Source organism: Mus caroli, unplaced genomic scaffold (genome assembly GCF_978045245.1).
Source record: "Mus caroli unplaced genomic scaffold, Mus_caroli_1 scaffold_4, whole genome shotgun sequence".
Taxonomy (NCBI): Eukaryota; Metazoa; Chordata; class Mammalia; order Rodentia; family Muridae; genus Mus; species Mus caroli.
In genome coordinates this window covers 138,633,893-138,639,892 of record NW_028227259.1, presented here as the reverse complement: position 1 = coordinate 138,639,892, position 6,000 = coordinate 138,633,893, and the positions used below count along the sequence as shown (strand labels likewise).

The 6,000-nt window shown below is 52.9% G+C and overlaps 1 protein-coding gene across 13 annotated transcripts in view; it reads left to right on the top strand.

Moving 5' to 3' along the window:
* Positions 1-329: 329 nt before the first annotated feature.
* Positions 330-6,000, top strand: part of Gtf2ird1 (GTF2I repeat domain containing 1) — a 102,618-nt gene continuing 96,947 nt past the window's right edge. For 12 of the 13 annotated variants that reach the window (XM_085837251.1, XM_085837249.1, XM_085837246.1 and 9 more), the window contains exon 1: positions 812-1,005. The gene's annotated coding sequence lies outside the window, so the exon portion shown is untranslated. Of the gene's footprint in view, positions 606-811; positions 1,006-6,000 lie in introns of those variants that run through there. The other variant, XM_085837240.1, reaches the window with a different exon arrangement.

The following is a 6,000-nucleotide window of genomic DNA, read 5'->3' as shown; positions in this document are numbered from 1 at the left end:
AGGCCTGGGCCAGGCCATCCAAGAGAAAAACCTGGGGTCCCTCCCTTCTGACCTTGGACACTCCAGGCATAAGAGTGACCAGCAGGGTAAACCACCTAGGGATCCTCCGGGCGTCCTCTGGGTGACCTTGATGTATTCAGATCTCTCCGGGGAGGGGGTTCTAATCCGTGGCTGGGGGAGTCTCGAGGCCCCGAGGTTGTGAGTCCTCCCCCACGGTGGCACGGGGCGGGCCGTGCGGGCTAATCCCGTATGTAAATGACAGCCAATGGAGGGTGGTGTTGCGCGGGGCTGGGATTAGGGCCGGGGCGAATGGCTGGCAATCTTACTGGGATTACAGAACAAAGAGAGAACCTCCCAGAGCCCGGGCTCGGCTTCGCGCTCGCTCCGCGCCCCGCCCTCCGCCGCAGCCCGCGCCGGGGGTGGGGGCCCCGCGCAGCCCCCGGCCGGCCGCCCGCACCGCGTCCGCCCTCCTTCCCTCCCTCCCTCCACTGATCCTGTCCCCCATTCCCGGATTATTAACTCAGCAACCAGAGGCGACTGGATCTACCGAGTCCTGGCCACCGGGCCCGGGCCGGGGCGCCCGGAGCGCTTGGGGATCCTGCAAGGTAAAAAAGGAGAAAGTTTGACTGGGGGTGGGGGTGGGGGTGGGGGATGGGATGAGGGATGATGGAGAGGGGGGTGCTCTGGAGCTTGCTTTGGTTTTAAGTCCTTATTTTGCACCACCCCCCCAACCTCAATGTGTTGTGTGCATGGGAGGTCCCTTCCCCTCCCCCTCCAGGTGTCTCAATTCTAAGGCCCGCCTTTTGGGGTGTGTGTGCACGTGATCGGGATTATAATTCGAGTTTGGAGGGGGATGGGTTGGGATGGTCAGCTTCTTCCCTCCGGATACCTGCTGGAATCGGGGAAAGCAGACACCCCTCTCACCCTCGAATTCCCTGGAGGTGGAGAGAGAAGCGCCCCACTGGCCTGGAGCCCAGCAGGCCTGGATACAGTTGGGCGAATGAGGTCAGTGGTGCTGCCCTGCCGGGGGAGGTTGGTGGAGGGGGCGTCGGAAAGAAGCTTTCCTCCCCCTCCCCCTTTTCCTCTCCTGTCCTCCAACGCTCAAGCTGAGTCCGAACACTGCCCCAGAGCGGCGGTTTCTTTTTTTGAGGGGGTCATCCTGTAAAGAGGCTGGCTTGCATGTTGGGAGCCGGACCTCTTTGGTTGGTTGGGGGTGAGTCAAAGAGACTTAGGGTGGCAGTAAAAGGGGCATAGAGGGTGCCAAGGAACAAGTTTGAGGGAGCCTTGGCTGTGGGTGGTCTCTGAGTTCTTGAAGAGGAGGGGGAGGGGCCAAAGGGTGTTTAGAGTCTCCCCATCCGGAGTCTCTAGGAGTGATCGCGACCGGTGTGACACCCAGCTTTGCAGCCAGTCAGGGGGCTGAGAGGGCGACTTTTTTCCTGGCCTCTAAGCCCCAGGGAAACGGGAGGGGGTGCGGGGGGACACCCGTGGCTCTCAGAGTTTGGCTGCTCTGTCAGGAGACTAGCGGAGACCAGCATCGGGTCTGGCGACCCAGCCTCTCTGGAGTAGACTAGAGGTGGCAGTTCCTGGGTCCCCTTCCTGGGGAAGTGAAAGAACTCAGGAGCTGGGCTCAGCGATGGAGTGTGTATCTGGAATGTGGGGCGTGAAGGCTGGGCTTCGGCAGGTTTTTAGAGGAGTGGGGATTCACAAGGGGCTTCTCTTCCGGCTCAGACTGCAGAGCTGCTCCTGGAAGCTCAGTGGTCAGTGCTCCCTGTTCCTCCGTTGGGGCCCTCCGAGACCTCTGGCCTTGGGAGGTGCCTTGATCCGTTCATTTATTTTAGCAGCGTCATTCCCAGAGGGAAAGGGCACCGGCATCGATTATTTATTCTATTTGGAGCAAGAGGAAGTGGTAGGAGGCTGGTGGCTGGCAGCTGGGAGGGGTTGGGCAGTGGGGCATCGAAATTGGGTGCCGATACTGTCCCGTGTCTCTCCATCATAAGTCACCACCTGCTTAAGGCTCCAGGAGTGTGTGAGATTGACTTTGGCCTCTTTAGAAAATCTATCAGCAGACCTAGAAACGGGCCTAGCGTGGGGGTGGGGGTGTCAGAGCCCCCTAACCTGCTGGGTTGTGGAAGGCTTGAGCTGTGTCTCATTCTGTAGCCAGCTATGTGGATGACCTAGAAATTGCCAGTTCTAACTCCAAGGGTCCCAGTGGATCCTAGCCAGGGAAACAAGGAAGGACTAGATCTGTGCCGCTTCCCTTGTCTGGTTATTGGCCCTGGGAGTTTGGTCTTGGGGACAGTATCTTGAGGGGCATGCCTAACTTACTTAAGTGCTTTGTTGTCTAGATGCAGGGCAGAAGGGTCATTCATTTCCAGGAAGCCAGTTGGCATTTTTGTTATCATTGAAGGCTGGCTCCTAGGAGCCCAGCCGGCCTCTGACACGCGGCAGTCTCCTGCTTGGTACTTGGAAATCGTCCGAAAGGCAGACATAATAATAGAGGTCTCGGGAGCAGCTGCTCAGTTGCTACATGTGCAGAGATCGGGGTGTGTGCATGCTCGGGTAATAGCTGGGTTGTTGGAGACCTGAGTTGAGCTTCCTGGTAGGAAGGCTTTCGGGGCGGGGGGAGAAGGGGGGTTCATCATGTCTTGAGTGTGGCCTTGGGTCCACAGACAGCATCTCCTGGCCTGGACCCTGGTTTTTCCTCATGTTGGCACACCTGTGACACCCGGGCATCACTCGTGCGTTCCTTCAGTCGGCCTGGCTTAAGGAGGGCTGTGTAAGCTTGTACTTCTCTTTTCTTTTGAACTTCAAGACCTGGCTAGTTTTGCTTGGTCCCGAGAGTCTACCATATCTGTGTTCCTATACTGTCCTGGCTTTCTCCTGACCCTATCTCTCTTGGCTGTTCGAGTGTGTCTTTTGGTTGCACTAGATGTAGTGGGAATGGGAGCTTGCTACTCACTTGTTGAGCGACTGCGTGTTGGAATGAATGAATGAATGAATGAATGAATACAATCCTCTGTTAATTTTCTATCTGTGTGTGTGTGTGTGTGTGTGTGTGTGTGTAGGCTGATGTGTCCGTAGGCTAATTACTTCCTTTATAATTCAGGCTTACCTGGAACTCAGGGCAATCTTCCTGCCTCAGTCTCCCAAATGCTAGGATAACACCATGGTAATAATAGTCCTAGTGTTTTTCTGGGACACCTTTCATTCCTGGTTCCTAAGGGACAACCTGTCAATTACCCTAAACTATTCCCTTAAACACAAGCCTCTCACTGTTTCCCAGTCTTACTGGACCTTTCTGTTCAGGAACGTGTGTGTGTGTGTGTGTGTGTGTGTGTGTGTGTGTGTGTGTGTCTGTGTGTGTGTGTGTGTGTGGCAAGCAGCCAGTGACACAAGCCAGGTTCTTTGGGACAAGCCAGCTGCCTGGGGCCTGCAGAAACCCTGACAGACACTTGAAAAGCAAGATTTGTGGGGGTTAATTCAGAAGCCCCACAGAACAGAGTGGGATCCTGGCTGAGGGCACAGACCTCACACCAAGTTGTTTTTCCTTTCCTTTCTTTCTTTTTAAACAGGAGCTTATTATGTAGTTCAGGTTGTCCTTGAACTCATGATCCTCCTGCCTCAGCCCTCCCAAGTACTAGGATTGCAGGCAAGTGCTCTGCCTGAGCTCAGACTAATGCTTAAAGAGCTCCCAGATGAGGAGAGGTGGAGACCTGAACCCTTTAGAGAGTAGAGTGGTCCCAGCAGAGGCCTGCAGGGAGATGAGCTGGAGAAGGGTGGATTGCTGGCCTGTAGGAGTGGAGTAGCATTGAGGGTGGAGAGCCCCTGAGCAGCAGGCATGTTGTGGCCTAACAGTTCTGATCTGAGCTGGGGGCAGGTAGAATGCTTGGCACCTAATCCTGAGGATCCAAGTTCAATCCTAGCACCCACATAAAAGGCCAGGCTTGGCAGGCATGTATGCCATTCCAGTACTGGGTATACAGAGACCGATGGACCCAAGGGGCTGGCTGGCCAGTCCACGTAGCCCATTTGGTGAGTGTCAAGTCCCAGAGAAAAGCCTCGTCTTATAAAAACAAAAAAGAAGGCAGTTGGGAGTGGTGGTGTGGGCTTTGCTTGAGGATGAATGTCTATGGGTTTGAGGCCAGTCTGGTCTATATAACGTAGTAAGTTATGCCAGCTGGGGTAATATTGACCCTGTCTCAAAACCAAACCTAACCAAAAATCTAGAGATGCCCCTGGAGGAACAACCCTTGAGGTTGACCTCTGTCTTGCGCACGCGCGCGCACACACACACACACACACACACACACACACACCAGTGGTTCTACCTTTCTTTTTTTTTTTTTTTTTTTGGTTTTTCGAGAGAGGGTTTCTCTGTATAGCTCTGGCTGTCCTGGAACTCACTCTGTAGACCAGGCTGGCCTCAGAAATCCACCTGCCTCTGCCTCCCGAGTGCTGGGATTAAAGGCGTGAGCCACCACGCCCGGCTGGTTCTACCTTTCTAACACCACGACACTTTAATACAGGTCCTCATGTTGTGGTGACCCCCCTCCCCGAAACCATAAAATTATTTTTGTTGCTACTTCATAACTGTAATTTTGCTACTGTTATGGTCATAATATAAATATTTGTGTCTTAGAAATATCGGTGAAAGGGTAGTTCGACTCCCCCTAAATGAGTCATGACCCACTGCACTAAATCAATAAAAGAAGACGAATACTTCTCTTCCCCATCGGCAGCTCTTCACGGCTGCCTTGCCTAACTTCTGGTCTTCCTGTTTTGATGGTTACTTACGTTCAGTGGTTTACTGTGGGTGGACAGGAGCAGCGTGGGAAGCTGGAGAGCCTGGGTTCCCCCTTGCAGTTCACCCCTTGCCTTGCCCTAGGACCCATGAGGAAGCTTTGCCCCTGCATCTGCACCTGACTTGGGTCAGTTTCTGTAAGGACCGAGCTGACGTGGTCTGTGATTGGATGCTTAGTCGGTTTCAGACCCAGTGCCCCAGATGATGGGTATGGGCAGGAGGCTCAGTGCAGACTCTGGAGCTGGTTTAGGTTTTCTTCAGTGGATAGACTTTATCCTTCTATGGGTGTGGGATGACTCATGGAGCGTTCCTTTCCACACAGGGAGTGTAGCAGTCTCATTGTAAGCCCCTTTCTTCCTGACCCTGAGTGGAACCTGGTGGCCCTGGAGCTATTTACAGGTCCACCTGTCCCCTTCCTTCAGGACCACCTGCTTCTGAAGTCCAGATTTAGCTAATAAAAATAAGGACGCCTGGTTAAATTTGGACTGAAGATAAATCAGAGATGACGCAATTCTACTGAGAACTACTGTTCATTTATAGAGCACCCTGAACTGGAGATCTTGGGGTTTTGTAAATGTCGCTTTTATTTGCTCAGATGAAGGGATGAGCTGAGAGCCATATCCATGCTTTGTGAATACACGGCCTTGGCTGAGTCCAGAGCTTTCTCTTTCTCTGTTCTAACTAGCCCTAGGTCTACGCCCGGAAGCCTCCCGTCAATCTAATCTTCTAAACTGACTGATTCATTCCGGTTTCTCTTGGCTTCTGCCTGAGTTGCTCTGCCTGGCCTCACACTAACGTTGGCAATAGTCTTCTGGCTCTGTCTCATTGTCTGACTCTTTTTGTCTTCACCTGTGTCTAGCTTCTTCTCTCTGTCACCTGCCTCTGTAAAACTATCTTGGCAAAACTGCCATATACATACACATATCTATATTACACACACACACACCACATAACACCTTTTTTTCTCTCCCTGCTCTTACGTAGCCTCTCATTCCTGTGCTGAGAGTCCGGAGTATTCCATCTCTGACTCATTCTGTCAAATCTTTTGCTGATTCCTCACTTTGACCGCCTCTCAATTACACGGCACTTTCAAACATGGCCGCTTCCTTCTGCAAAGTAACCTTACCTTCATTGTTAGGGATTAAAGGTGTGTATTAAGGGTGTGTCTGTATTCTAGCCAGATCATACTGTAATTCAGG